This window comes from Rattus norvegicus, chromosome 13 (assembly GCF_021556685.1).
Source record: "Rattus norvegicus strain SHRSP/BbbUtx chromosome 13, alternate assembly SHRSP_T2T, whole genome shotgun sequence".
Classification (NCBI taxonomy): Eukaryota; Metazoa; Chordata; class Mammalia; order Rodentia; family Muridae; genus Rattus; species Rattus norvegicus.
This window is the reverse complement of record NC_141546.1, coordinates 68,784,511-68,799,106: the sequence shown is the minus strand read 5'-3', so window position 1 is coordinate 68,799,106 and position 14,596 is coordinate 68,784,511. Positions and strand designations below refer to the sequence as shown.

Below are 14,596 nucleotides of genomic sequence, written 5' to 3'. Positions count from 1 at the left end.
AACCCAATCACAGAAAGACATACATGGTATGCACTCATTGATAAGTGGCTATTAGCCCAAATGCTTGAATTACCCTAGATCCCTAGAACAAACGAAACTCAAGACGGATGATCAAAATGTGAATGCTTCACTCCTTCTTTAAATGAGGAAAAAGAATACCCTTGGCAGGGAAGGGAGAGGCAAAGATTAAAACAGAGACTGAAGGAACACCCATTCAGAGCCTGTCCCACATTTGGCCCATACATATACAGCCACCCAATTGGACTAGATGGATGAAGCAAAGAAGTGCAGACCGACAGGAGCCGGATGTAGATCGCTCCTGAGAGACACAGCCAGAATACAGCAAATACAGAGGCGAATGCCAGCAGCAAACCACTGAACTGAGAATAGGTCCCCTATTGAAGGAATCAGAGAAAGAACTGGAAGAGCTTGAAGGGGCTCGAGACCCCAAAAGTACAACAATGCCAAGCAACCAGAGCTTCCAGGGACTAAGCCACTACCTAAAGACTATACATGGACTGACCCTGGACTCTGACCCCATAGGTAGCAATGAATATCCTAGTAAGAGCACCAGTGGAAGGGGAAGCCCTGGGTCCTGCTAAGACTGAACCCCAGTGAACTAGTCTATGGGGGGAGGGCGGCAATGGTGGGAGGGTTGGGAGGGGAACACCCATAAGGAAGGGGAGGGGGGAGGGGGATGTTTGCCCGGAAACCGGGAAAGGGAATAACACTCGAAATGTATATAAGAAATACTCAAGTTAATAAAAAAAAAAAAAAAAAAAAAAAAAAAGAAACACGCAGACTGCCCCTAAAAGTATTGCAAGTGCGGCCGCTGTGTCCCACATGCATCAGCAGGCAGCAGAGAGGAAAGAGGTCATGTCTATGATCAGGGTTCTGACCAATGAATACATGAATGATTAGTAGCCTAACCCTCCTTGAAAAGGGGAACCTGAGACACGCACCAGTCCATGCCAGGGTGCTCAGATAGGGAGCTAGCCTGAGACAACCAACAGTGGGGATAGCATTGGATAGGAATGCCAGAACATGCCCAGGATGACCCCAGACACTCAGAGATCCCAGAGACACTTATTGAAGCCGGTAAGTGGTGGAGAAATGGAAGAGAAAGAGAAGCAGAAGCATGTGGGCTCAATGAAGACAGGCAGAACTGGAGACCTGAGGGTAGTGAGGGATACCCTGATGTGAGTAGCCAGTGATGTCACCTGGGACCACGGTGGGGTCCTGGCCCGTGCTGCCCCTGAGGGCCATGTCTGGGTCTGTGGCCCTGAGCATCAGAGATTTGTTACCACCAAAGCTAGGCAGAAGTCCCTGGTCTGGGCTACCACCTGGAAACATGTTGATGTCTGAGGGCTGTACAGAACTGACCCCACCCCTCATCTGGGAATCATGGGAGAACTTGCCTTGGGGGCTCAAGAGAAGGAGAGCTGACCCCTGCACCTTGCCAACTGCAGGACTAGGAGAGTGCCTGCACATTTTCAGAGTTGCAAGTGAGCCGGCCCCTGAGGATAACACCGTGGGAGACATGGCCCTACCCCTTGTTTCCCAAACAGTGATGTGGATAAGAGAGATGTATTCTTCTCCTCCCTTGCCCCTCACTGCCCCTCAGGACCTAGTTCTGGGGTCATGAGAACTGTCTCTGTCCCTCACCTGCTGTAGCACTCAGTGGAGCTGGCCCTGGATATAATGGGTTTCCAGTAATTTGGCCCTGAGGACATGAATGTGGGAGCTGGCCCTGCCCCTTGTCTGCTACCTGATGGCTCTGGTGAGGAAGAGATCCCCTCTTCTCCCTTCTGCCCTTGCCACAAATGGCTGGCAGGAGAGCTGGCCCCAAGGTCATCAGAGCAGGAAAGCTGCCCCCACCCTTCACCTGCTGCAGCACTTGGGAGAGCACTCCGTGCCTGACCTGGGCAGCATAGAGCTGACCCTAAGCTGACTGTAGCTTCCATAGATTTTTTTTTCTCCCTTGGGAGGGGGAGGTTACAAGGGTGAAAGGTGGGTATGAGGGGAAAGGGAGAGGAATGGGATTATGTGCATCGTACGAAATTCACAAAGAAACAATAAAAAGTTTAAAAAAAATCCACTCAAGCTTTGTCTGAAATCTAGCCCAATCAGAGGGCAGGTACTTGTCCCCAGAACAGTTAAACTATTTTTTGAGAAGGGCTTGTTAAAGCACATTCCAGCACATTCCCGGTCCTCGCTTGCTTCGAAGCTGTCTTTGGTGTATACAACTGCACCATATTTTATTTTACTTCGCTCTGTTTTGCTTCATAGAAGCTGCGGCAACGTTGTGTGGTGCGAGTTTACTGGCATAATTCTTCCAAAGGTGGGTCAGATGATTACATGCATGTTTGTGACATGAAGTATGCGTTAGTTGTTTTCCTTGTGGCTGTGACGACATGCCTAACAGGAACAGCTCAAGAGAGGAGTAGTCTCAAGAGAAACGGCCATTGTGGTAGAAAGGTATGGAGTGGGAGTGGCTCAGTTCACACCGGCAGAAAGAGGAGGTGGCTCACAAGGAAGCAAAGAGCTCGGTTAGAAGCAGAACTAAATCTACCTGTGTCATCCCCAACCCCCAGGAATAGATTTGCTTCTGACGGTGAGGCCACAATCGTCAAAGATCCCATAGCCTCCTATGGATCCTAAGCACAGCACCAAATGTTGAAACACTAGAGCCTGTAGTGGACATTACAGATTCAAACCACAAGGTGATCTATAGTAAGAGAGCTAAGATCTAAAATAAATCGCTTATATAGAGTACTTTTGTAGACACAGCATAATGTAAACAAAGCTTTGTTTATGCCCTAGGAACAAACGTTATGTAACTCGCCTCATTGTCCCGAAGAACCACTGAACGGCAGTACCAAGCAGTGTGCCAGGAACGACCCCTTCCAGTATCTACCTCAGAGACCCATGGGTCAGTTCCAGATGTCTGACATAGGACAGGTATCGCAATAGAGCGAGCAAAGGAAGGAGACGGATTTCCTCCTGTCTTTGCTCCATCTCTGCCCCTCCCCCTCGCCCCCTAACAAACAGGTAGTATTGTCTAATCTTCAACGTGATACCAGTCACCTGTCAAAGAAAATCAGAGGCCAAGTTTTGCTTTGAACAGGAGCTGTGTCTCTGAGTGAGGCTGCCTGCAACCAGGGTTTCGGCCGTTCCTCTTATGACTTACTCATAACCTGAACTTCTCTGAGGTAACAAGCTCTTGGAAGTTCTGTTGAATGGGCAAACACTTCCCAGGACAACCCGAGATGCCCAGACAATGTAGAAAATGCAAATTGACAAAGATCAGGTTAAACCAGCAGATGTAGAAAATCCGGACCTTTAAAAAAAAAGGCAAGCCTAGGGAGTGCTTTGAGAGCTGTTGGGGGACATCACTTATCTGCCATCCTGAGTCTTTAAGCTATGAACATAAGCACAAGAACCACAGACGGGGCTGAAATAAGCCTGCAGTACAAAACAAGCCACAACAAGAGAGCCAACACACCCTGAATTGTTTGCAGGAACTCCCTAAGGACCCAAGGTTACATAAAATTCAACAGAAAACACAACACACCACCCTCGGCACACTCTTTCTCTACAGTAGTTTTATAATCGTTGAACTCGTCTTTGCTGCTTGTGAAATCCATCTTCCTTGAAGACGCTTCTTCTGTTTTCATGGGCTCAGGGAACAATTCCTTAGGGCGTAATTAGAGGTTAGAGTTGTGTGTTCCAGAACCTTCTGCCTTGAGCTTTAGGCCAAAAGACCTCAGACAACATGTTCCTAATCAATTAAGGTCAGAGATTAAGGTGTGTGTTCCCACTGAAGGGACTCATATTTATATGTGTACTATGTATGCATTTATTTGAAGGACCCCTGTCCTTGAGCGCAACAGGAATGATGCTGCCTCCTAGTGGAAGAAAAGGGAAATAGCTGCTCGCTGTAAGCAACGCCAGACTATATTAAAAATGAAAACTCCACCCCAGCTCCGAAAAAAAAAAAACCAAAAAAAAAAAAAAAAATTAAAACTCCAATCTCTCTGCTTCTTAAAAGTCTGGTTTTTGTAAGATTTTTTTACAAAGTCTCTTTCTAAAGGCCTGCATCTCTTCCCTTGGTAGACCATTCAAAACTACCAACTGACACGTTTTTTTTTTTTTTTTCTTTTTTTTTCCGGAGCTGGGGACTGAATCCAGGGCCTTGCCCTTGCTAGGCAAGCGCTCTACCACTGAGCTAAATCCCCAACCCCCAACTGACACGTTTTTGATAACTTCCTATACAACGAAACATGTATAGAGAAACACAGGCAATGCTGGGTGTGGTTTCTGCTGCCCCTACAGCACATATTACTCACTTGGGAAGACTAGGGTCTGCCTTAAAAGCCATGCAGAACAACCAAATCTTTATCTGTGTGGATCAGTGACTCTGTGGAACCCACTGGGAGCATAATCTCTTGGACTCTGCCCCCAGAAGCAAGCTCAAACTATGAACTTTGGCTTTCAGAGGTTTGCCAAATTTCTTGCTACTTCTCCATTCCATTCCGTTTGGAGCCCAGCTTTAGAGCAGTCCTCTAGGGGGCCAGTTTTAGGCTTATCACTAGAAATCTCACCTGGCATAGAACTCAACTGGAAAGTAGCTTAGTTACGTTCCTTTGATACACTGGGTCCTAGCTAGGGCTACTGTTGCTGTGATAAAACACCATGACCAAAAGCTGCATGGGAAGGAAAGGGTGTCTTTGGTTCACACTTCCACATCACTGTTCATCATGGAAGGAAGTTAGGGCAGGAACCCAAACAGGGCAGGAACCTGGAGGCAGGAGTTGATGCAGAGGCCATGAATAAGTGTTGCTTATTGTCTTGCTCCTCATAGCTTGATCAGCTTGGGTTCTTATGGAACCCAGGACCACCAGCCCAGGGATAGCACTTCACCTTTCAATCACTAAGAAAATGCCCTACAGGCTTGCCTACACCCCAATCTTATGAATTTTCTCAGTCGAGATTCCCTCATCTCAGATGACTACAGTTTGTGTCAAGTAGACATAAAACTAGCCAGCACATGGTTAAGAGTAAGCAGGGGTGTCTTTGTGACTGCTTTTGAAACAGTGAAACAGTATAGGGAGCATACTAATCATATCTAATGACTTTGCTTGAGCAAACCAAGAAGTTGGCTTGCCCGGAAAATCAGCACACCTGGACGCTCACTGCAGAGACACACCTTCCTTAACCACCAGCTTCCACTCTGAGCAGAACTAGGTATAATCAGTTACCAGGGCTCCAGTCCATGGAACTGTCTATTGTTCTCTGGACTTCCCAAGCTCTCTCCTGCCTTGCGAAATTTCTGAGGCCACCCCACTGATATCCTATACCAAGTTTTGATTATTTCAAAACTTGACAGAAACTATTCTTCCCTCCCTGAAATCTCCTCTCTCTCCATACTTTGCATTGTGGCTGGCAGGCTATGTTATGTGCCCAGCTTTCTTTCAGGTTCCTATTGTGCAGGACGTGCATCTCGTTGCACTGTAATAGGCTCTTGGTTCTCCTAATATCTCTACTAGGGTAGAAACCTAGTAGGGGTTTTTATGTGCACCAGCATCATCTCTCCTCTTCTAGCTGCTGGCTTTGATTTGTTTTCTCTCTCTCTCTCTCTCTCTCTCTCTCTCTCTCTCTCTCTCTCTCTTTCCCTCCCTCCCTCCCTCCACCCCCCCCCGTGTGTGTGTGTGTGTGTGTCTGTGTCTGTGTGTGTCTGTGTCTGTGTGTGTCTGTGTCTGTGTGTGTGTGTGTCTGTGTCTGTGTCTGTGTCTGTGTCTGTGTTAATATGTCAGTGTTTTCAGGCACAGAAAATGCCTAAGTAGATTGGCTTTGTAGAAAAGACTGAGTTAAAGAGGAACAGGCAGGATGTAAGAGAGAAGACTTTCCTGTCAGGACAATTGTAAGCCAGAATATGTGGCCCAAACAGTAAAGGACATGAGCCTAATGGTGAGAAGCAAACACTCTTCTACATATCTAACCAAGAGTAAACAAAGTCCATTTCCTGCTTCTTTTTGTCCTTCCCAGAATGTCCAGGGAGGTAGGAATACGCCATAAACCTTGCAACTAGACTTGTGAGCAGACAGAAAGTTCTTTTCGATTTCAGCTCTGAAATCAAGTCTTTTGGAGCTGCGTGGATTCTGAGAACAGGATCCTTTGCACGGCATCCTTCTCCCTGAACTTCCTACACACAGTGTCCTGCACTCAGGGTGAGGTTAGAGCAGCTGGACATTAACCCAGATATCCTTGGCCTCTGTAATTACAGCATCTACTGCAGGCCTCACCTTCCTCTTGGTGGTCTCTTCCGAGTCCTCTGTTGATTATTTGATAAACAGTGTAGGGACTGCCTTTGAGAATGGTGGTCAAAGGCTGGTGTCTGGTCAGGCTGTAGAGAGGGGAAAGTGTTGAGCAATACTTTATTTTCTGGACAGAGTTATTCAGAAACGATGACATTCTAGCCAGGGTGGTTTTTGGTGTCCTTGTTTGTTTGGTTTGGTTTGGTTTGGTTTTCGTTTTTATCTTAGAGGAAATAGAGTTGGGAAATTGGAGCAAGGAGGACTTGCAGGAGAATTCGTTAAATGGCAATGATGGTAATGTAGCAGATTTTGTTGGAAAACAACATTAAACACCATGCTTCAAGATAGAAGATGTCATACTAAACTCTTAACCTTTCACATACATCTGGACAGCATATGATGATGCTTCAGGGTAGGGCTGGAGATACGGTGCAGTAGTTAAGAGTTTTTTTTTTTAAGATTTATTTATGTATTACATATAAGTACACAGTAGCTGTCTTCAGACACATCAGAAGAGGACATCAGATCCCATTACAGATGGTTGTGAGCCACTATGTGGTTGCTGGGAATTGAACTCAGGACCTCTGGAAGAGCAGTCGGTGCTCTAAACCACTGAGCCATCTCTGCAGCCCCAAGAACGCTGATTGCTTTGATTCCTACATCTCATGTCAGGTGGCTCACTGACATACTCTTCTGGCCTCCACAGATACCTGAACTTGGGTGCATCCTCCCGCCCCTCCAAACGCGTAACTTAAAATAATAAAAAATAAATAACCCCAATTTTAAAAGAAAGACAACTAAATGAATAATGGACTTAAAAGTAAACATTTACCACTGTAGAACTTCCAGAAGAAAACGTAGGGCATCTTTCTGACCTTGGGCTGTGCCACTGTTTCATAGATTCCATGCTTAAAAGATAACCATAAAAGGAACTTCATCAAAATTAAAACCTAGCTAGTCAGGATGGTTAACACTTGTAACTCCAACACTCACTAGGCTGAAGCAGGAGAGTTGAAAAGTTGGAATCACATAGAAAGTTATAGACCAACTTAAACTTAAAAACTTAAAAAGAGAGCTGGAGAGATGGCTCAGAAGTTAAGAGCACTGGCTGCTCTTCCAGAGGTCCTGAGTTCAGTTCCCAGCAACCACATGATGGCTCACAACCATCTATAGTCAGATCTGGTACCCTTTTCTGGCCTGCAGGTGTACATAATAAATACATATATTATACATGTATACAATGTATACATAATAAATATGTCCTTAAAAAAAAACTTAAAGAGACCCCTCCACCTCAAAAAACCAAACATATGAACAAAAGTTAAAAGCTACTCTACTTAAAATAATATTACTGATTCTAAATGTTTACTTCCCACCACAGGTCAGCTCTCTGCTAGGTGTCCATGGCACCTACCTGAATTCACTGTTATAGTGAGTTGAAGCAAGACTATAAGCATCTTCGGTTCACTGGTTGTAGGAACATGTCTGCCATCCCAGCACTCAGGAGGTGGAGACAGGAAGATCAGGAGGCCAAGGCTAGAACTGGCTATAAGATAAACTGAGGATCAGCCTGGGCTAAATAAGATCCTGTCTTAAAGGAGGAAAAGGAGGGAGTGGGGAGCAGAGGAGAAGGGTGAGGAGGAGGGGAAAGAGGAGGAGACAATGCATAGAAAATTTTAATCATGGCGTCTCTGATTTTTTTTCCATTGAAATCCATAGATAGAATCTGATACCTGGAAATTACATAGAAGTGCTGAGACACTGTTTGCATGGACGCCAAGGATGTGGGTGCTGGATAAAGAATATTTGTGCTTTGAAGGGAGTCTTCAACTATAGTCACTTGAAACTATTGTACTGGGACTTTTTTGTTGTTGTTGTTGAAGACAGGATCTCACTGTGTAACTGTGGCTGACTTGAAGCCCACTCTAGACTAGGCCGGCCTCGAATTCACAGACATCCTCCTGACTTTGCTTCCTGAGTGCTGGAATTAAAGGCATTCTACACCTGGCTGGACCAGTCATGTAGACGCAAACTTGAGGACCACTTTCTTTGAAAAGTTTTGCAATCTCAGACTCAGAAAAAAAATCTAACATAAAGTATTATAAAGATTATGAAGTAAAGAATAAGACACCTAGCTGGCCCTCAAAAGATATAAATGATGAGGAAGAGAATGAAGAGGAAGAAGAGGAGAAGAAGGAAGAGGAAGAGGAGGAAAAGGAAAAATAGGAGGAGGAAGAGGAAGAAGAGGAAGAAGAGGACAATTAAATCCAGTCATATTCCAAAAGCTGGGAGAGAGGGGATAACTCAGAGGAAGAGTGCAGGAGAGCATGTGTGCAAGGCCCTAGAGTTAATTTACTACTCTACTACTACTACTCTACTACTGAATTTAAAAATTAATAAACAATGTTTAAAGTGACTTCAGAAGCTGATGAGGACCAGGCAATTCATATGCTATTTATTCTTGAGAATCATGCTTCCTCTCCTATGATAAAATGTAGTTTCAGGGAGGAAAGGGGTCCTTCAATACCTCCCCACATTAGGTGCCAGGGACAGATGGCACTGACCAACCTACCCAAGCACACTTCAGTTGCCCTGGCCTGGGCCTTGAGTCTGTCTGCAGACAGTCATACCTTATCCATTTGAATTTGGCACTGGAAATAAAAAAATACCTGCTATTTAAGGATTTAAGAATTGGACATCCCCTCTGGACCATAAAGAGTGATTCTAGCAGGGCTAAGTGTCCAAGCCTGGCCTACAGAGAAATGACTAGGTTTCCCTAACTAGTCTGTCCCTGGTTGATTTGGATTTCTCTACAGTTTGACTCTGTCCTTCTGTTCCTTTTACATTTGGAAATAAACTAACAATCTTTAACTTGTTAGTCTTTAACTCACTTGAAAATGGGGTCTTGCCTTCTCAGATCCTGGAGTCACACAGTCCCTTCAGTACCTTATAATTAAAGATGGTCTTCCTCAGGTTCAGGTCAGAGCCAGCTCCTCAGGACAAAACAAAGGTTTGCCAAGCCAATAGTCTGGCATTCTGATTCAATTAAGGCTAAGAAATGAACTCAGCTAAGAAACTGCTTGAAACCTTGATAATAGGCGGTGGCCCCAACCTGTTACATCAGAATCCATAGATGGTATCACATCAGCATTAGAGATAAGGCCCCTCACGTTATTGCAGTGTGGGGCTAAGAATGAGAAACTCTGTCCTAAGACTGAGTTGAGGGACTTTGTTGAGGGGAAGAGTGTCCGTGCTGTTCAGTCACTGCACGGAGGCATCACTCATACTCTTGTGACAGGGGTATGGGGTAGGTGTAGATTTGTTATTGTCCCACGCCTGGTCCATCCCCTCACAGTGAAAATGCATCTTGTCATTTGAATGTCCAACTGGAGAGTAATAGATACTAACACATTTGAGATAGGACTTAGAGCCACCTTTCCCATAAACCCAAAGCATGTTGCATAATTCAGTTGGCACATACTAAATTTTCTTAGACTGTAAATAATATACTCTATAAATTGTGTTTTACTCTGTTTGGAAGTGGTTCACCTGTTCAGATAGCCCCAATCACTGACATTTGTGCCAATTGCTGTATTTGAGTAAATTACACTGGCAAATATGACTTTTATTGGAAGTGAAGTGTGTGTGTATGTGTGTGTGTGTGTGTGTGTGTGTGTGTGTGAGAGAGAGAGAGAGAGAGAGAGAGAGAGAGAGAGAGATGATATGATATTCATGAATGTGTGTGAGTGCAGAAAACATACCACCGACAGTTCCTGAAGGTCAGAGGGCAGCATCAGATCTTTGTCTTCACTTTCCGACGGGCTTGAGACAGGGTCTCTCCTTGGCTGTTCCCCCTATGATGACAGGATGGCTGGCCTGAGAGCATCTGAAGAGTCTCCTGCCTTTGCTGCCCATCTCACCATAGGAACACTAGGACCGTGGACATGAGCTTTCACATGGGTTCTGAAGATTCAAATCTCATCCTCATTATGTCCTCATGCATGGCAAGTGCTGTACTCGCTCAGCCATTCCTTAGCCCTCTGTTGATAATTCTGGATGTACGTGAGAGAACTCAACAGTCTCCTGCCCTTTAGTGTTTACTTATAAAACACACATCCTTTATTTAAAAACATATGCATTTCATGCTTTATGGTAAAATGCTATTTTTTTCTAACACCGTGATTTCAGGAGTTACATAATTTGTGAACTTCTGCTTGTATTATGAAATATTTCTTAGAAAAGAATCTTTGGAGTCGAGAGTTTCATGTCCAGGGATCCCTTCTTGGTTCACAAAAGACAGTCTCCATTCCAGTACGTCCATCAGCAGAGGCGTTACCTCTTAGCAAGTTATTTGATGTCTGTGAGCGTCAGCTTCCTCATCTGTAGAAATGGTGTAATAATAGCCCTTCCCTGGCGGCTGTCAGGAGAATCGGGTGATATCGGCTAAGGAAAGCAAAGGCTCTGGCATGCAGGAAGGGCTGAACAAAGGACATCTCTTTTGATGAGGATGACGATGAGGGCCCTGATGATGTCGGCGATGATAAATGAGGTAACACCACTCAGAGAGACACGGAGGACTCTTTAATCTCATCCTCAGCCAAGTATGGCATTTCCACCCTTTGCTGCTTTTCTCAAGGTTGGAAACAGCCCAGAGGACCTACCCAGAAGCAGGTAGCCCTGAGCGGTCTCAGTCCCTGCATCGTAGCTGTTTTAAACAGTATCCATGGAGGCAAGCTGAGGTTTTGTTACATAAAACCTATTGTTGCTACTGCTGCTGTTGTTACTAAATAAACTGTTACAGGTTTACTCACAGCACCACTCTAGGAGCTTGGAGAACTCATATCTAGAGACATGCTATTAGGACAGGGCATTCAACATCTTTCTGAAGGGAGCCAGATGCCACCTTTTTTCTTTTTTGGGGACTGCCCCCTTTTCCCATTTATCCTGTTTTCTTATAAATTTAGTGAGTGGCCTGCCTTCTCTGGAGAAGAATAAGAATTTAACATCTCTAAGAGGTGGTTGTGCATGCCTTTAATCCCAGCACTCAGGAGGCAGAGGCAGGCAGATCTCTGTGAGTTTGAGGCCAGCCTGGTCTACAAACTGAGCCCCAGATAGCTAGGTCTACACAGAGATACCCTGTCTGGAAAAACCAACAACAAAAAAATATAACATATTACCAGCTGTCACTGAGATGGGACCACTAAAGCTCCCCTTCGAAGGCGAGTAGGGAATCTCAGCCTGACCATAGCCTTACACCAGACTCCTGCAACTTCTCTGCTTCAGTAATGACAGTAAGAGGCTCTTTCGCCATTCAGGAACTGTCCTCTTTCACCCCCAGACTCCATCCACTGCCAATGACACATAAGGTGTCAGGTTTTGTAGGCATAGCAAACCAGCCCAGTCGCTGTCCAGGAACAGAATGTACGCAGTGTACCTTGTCTTTCCTTAGGAGGACCTAGAGTAACACAGTGCTAGGCAAAGCTCAGGGTCAGCCACGGGCTTACAACTGAAGAAGAGGAAGAAGGTGTAAGCACCCTGTTTCTGTAGCTAATCCTTATAGATAAAAAGCTAATCTGCAGGGAGACCTTGTGGCTCAATGGTAGCGCATCTGACTCCAGATCAGGAGGTTGCACGTTCAAATCATGCCGGGGTCATCTATCTGGGCTGAAGAAATGGCTCAGTGGTTAAGAGCACTGACTATTCTTCCAAAGGTCCTGAGTTCAATTTCCAGCACCCACATCATGGCTCACAACCATCTGTAATGGGATCTGATGCCCTCTTCTGGTGTGTCTGAGGACAGCAACAGAGTACTCATAACATAAAAGATAAATAAATAAATGCTTTTTAAAGACTAATCTAAATATTACAGACTCTTAAAAGCAAATTTCACACACACACACACACCCCTCTAACACCATCTAGCAACAACCACCTTTCTGTAACATTGTTTTTCAAAGACTTGTTATTTTTATTTTATGCATATGAGTGCTTTGCACGCACATGGGTTAAGTGTACAGTCTATGTGCCTGATGCCCTTGGGGGCCAGAGGAGGGCCACTGTAGCCCATGGATCTGTAGTTACAGCAGGCTATAAGCTGTCATTTGGGTAACGGGCACCAAATCCAGAAACTGGGTCCTCTACAAGAGCAGCAGGTGCTTTTAACCACTGGGCCATCTTTCCAATACCCTAAAATCTCCCCTTATTTAAGAAGATTTAATGACTGGGTGCAGTGGACAATTGTAAACCCAGAACTCCAGACTGGTCTGTGCATCACGGCGGGTTCAGGTCCAGCCTGGTCTACACAGTAAGTCCCAGGCTAGCCAGAGCTATACAGCGCGACCTTGTCTCAAATAAATAAATAAATAAATAAATAAATAAATAAATAAATAAATGGAATTTATTGGATAGTTATTAGCAGCCTAAAACTGAATTAAATATTTTACAATCATTTTCTTAATGGACAAAACTCCTTTTAGAGAACCTCATTTTATAGACGAAAGAGTTGGGAATGGAAGCTCAGTGGCACAGTGTTGCTTGATGTGCTCAAGGCATCAGCACAGAGAAGAAACAGAGGCTAGAGGAGGGAGGGAGGGGAGAGGAGGGAGGAGGGGAGGGGAGGGAAGAAGTTCAGAGATGTTAAGTTACTCACCCAGCAAGTGAGAGAACAGAGCCAACTCTGGCACCCTGTCTCTGTGAGTAACTCATTTGAATACTGGATTATGCTGGGCCCTGTCCCTCCTATTTGCCTCTGTTAGAACTACCGGTCTTACCTAAACCCTGGGTTTGATCACAGCCTCAGATGGACTAGACCAGCGCCATCTAATGGAAATACAGTGTAAGTCAGCAACACGCGCCATGTTTGTAGTTCTAAATTTCCCACATTTAAGACAAGAAGGCTGTATGAAGTTAATTTTAATGATATCTTATTTAACCCAGTATATTCAGAGCTGCCACTTCAGTGTGAACTCTATGTAGACCTGTTTATGAGACAATTCACATGTCTTTGTGTACATCTCCAGTGTACACCGTACACACGTAACCCATCTCCATTTCAACTGCTCAAAAGCCACCTGTGACTAGAAATCACAAAAGGGACCCTGACAAGTAGCAATTCCTACACCCTTTTCATGGTCTTGGGAGCTCATTTTGAGAGTCTCCCAAAGCTCAAAAGGGGCAAGCAAGTTGCACCAACGCAAGGCGTATTTAATTCAATAAGGGAAAAGATTAAAAGAACAGAAAGTGCCATTTTTATTTTCTCCCCATCGCCTAAGGCAAACCAGACACAAAAGGACAGAGCCAGGATCATTTCAGAACAGGGCTCCTCATGTGCTCATGTGAAGACCAGACAATTCCACAGCCCTAACCAGAGTATGGCAGAAGAAGACATCTTGGCAACATCGGATATGGCCACTGTCACCCCTGGTCCTCCTCATGTTCTTGCTCACTGTGATGGTTTCCATGTGCTTGGCCTGGGGAGTGGCACTATTATAAAGTGTGGCCTTGTTGGAGGAAGTGTGTCACTCTGGGGTGGGCTTGGAGACCCTCCTCCTAGCTGCCTGAGGATGCCCAGTCTGTTCCTGGCTTCCTTCAGATGAAGATGTAGAACTCAGCTCCTCCTGCACCATGCCTGACTAGATGCTGCCATGCTCCTGCCTTGATGATAATAGATTGAACTTCTGACCCTGTAAGCCAGTTCCAATTAAATGTTGTCCTTATAGGAGTTGCTTTGGTCATGGTGTCTGTTCATAGCAATAAGACCCTAAGACACTCACTCTTTCCCCAGACTGAACTATTCCGAATGTAAAGAGCACAGAGAAACCCCATCACCTCCCTTCACCCCAACTCCATGAAGACTCCTCTAGCTCAAGGCTTCTTGAACTTCTTTGGGCTCAATAAATATTTCAATATCTATGCTTTCCCTCAAGAGTTCTGGTCTCAGTAAATCTGGAGGGATGCCGATACTACAGCTCAGAGGATCACATCTTGAGAATTGTCTCAACCTTAAATTATCCATGCAGCATCTGGTAACAAGAACAACTCGTGGCTGGGGGTTTGGCACAGCTGGTAGTGTCTGCCTAACAAGCCTAAAACCCAGTCTCTAGTACTGCATAAAACTGGTTATGGTGCCACGTGCCTGGAATCCCAGCATGGGAAGATAGAGGCAGGAAGATTAGAGGCTCTAGGTCATCCTGCACTACATAGTAGGTCTGGGTCCAGCCTAAGCTACATGAGACCTCATAAGCAAGCACTTTATCAACTGAGCCATCCCCCAGGCCTTA

General features: G+C 45.1%; 1 non-coding gene across 1 annotated transcript; it reads left to right on the top strand.

Annotated features, from left to right (window-relative positions):
• Nucleotides 1-801: 801 nt before the first annotated feature.
• Nucleotides 802-933, top strand: LOC120096399 (small nucleolar RNA SNORA17). Its single transcript, XR_015636421.1, has one exon. It is a non-coding gene; the product is annotated as a small nucleolar RNA SNORA17 (small nucleolar RNA).
• Nucleotides 934-14,596: the final 13,663 nt, after the last annotated feature.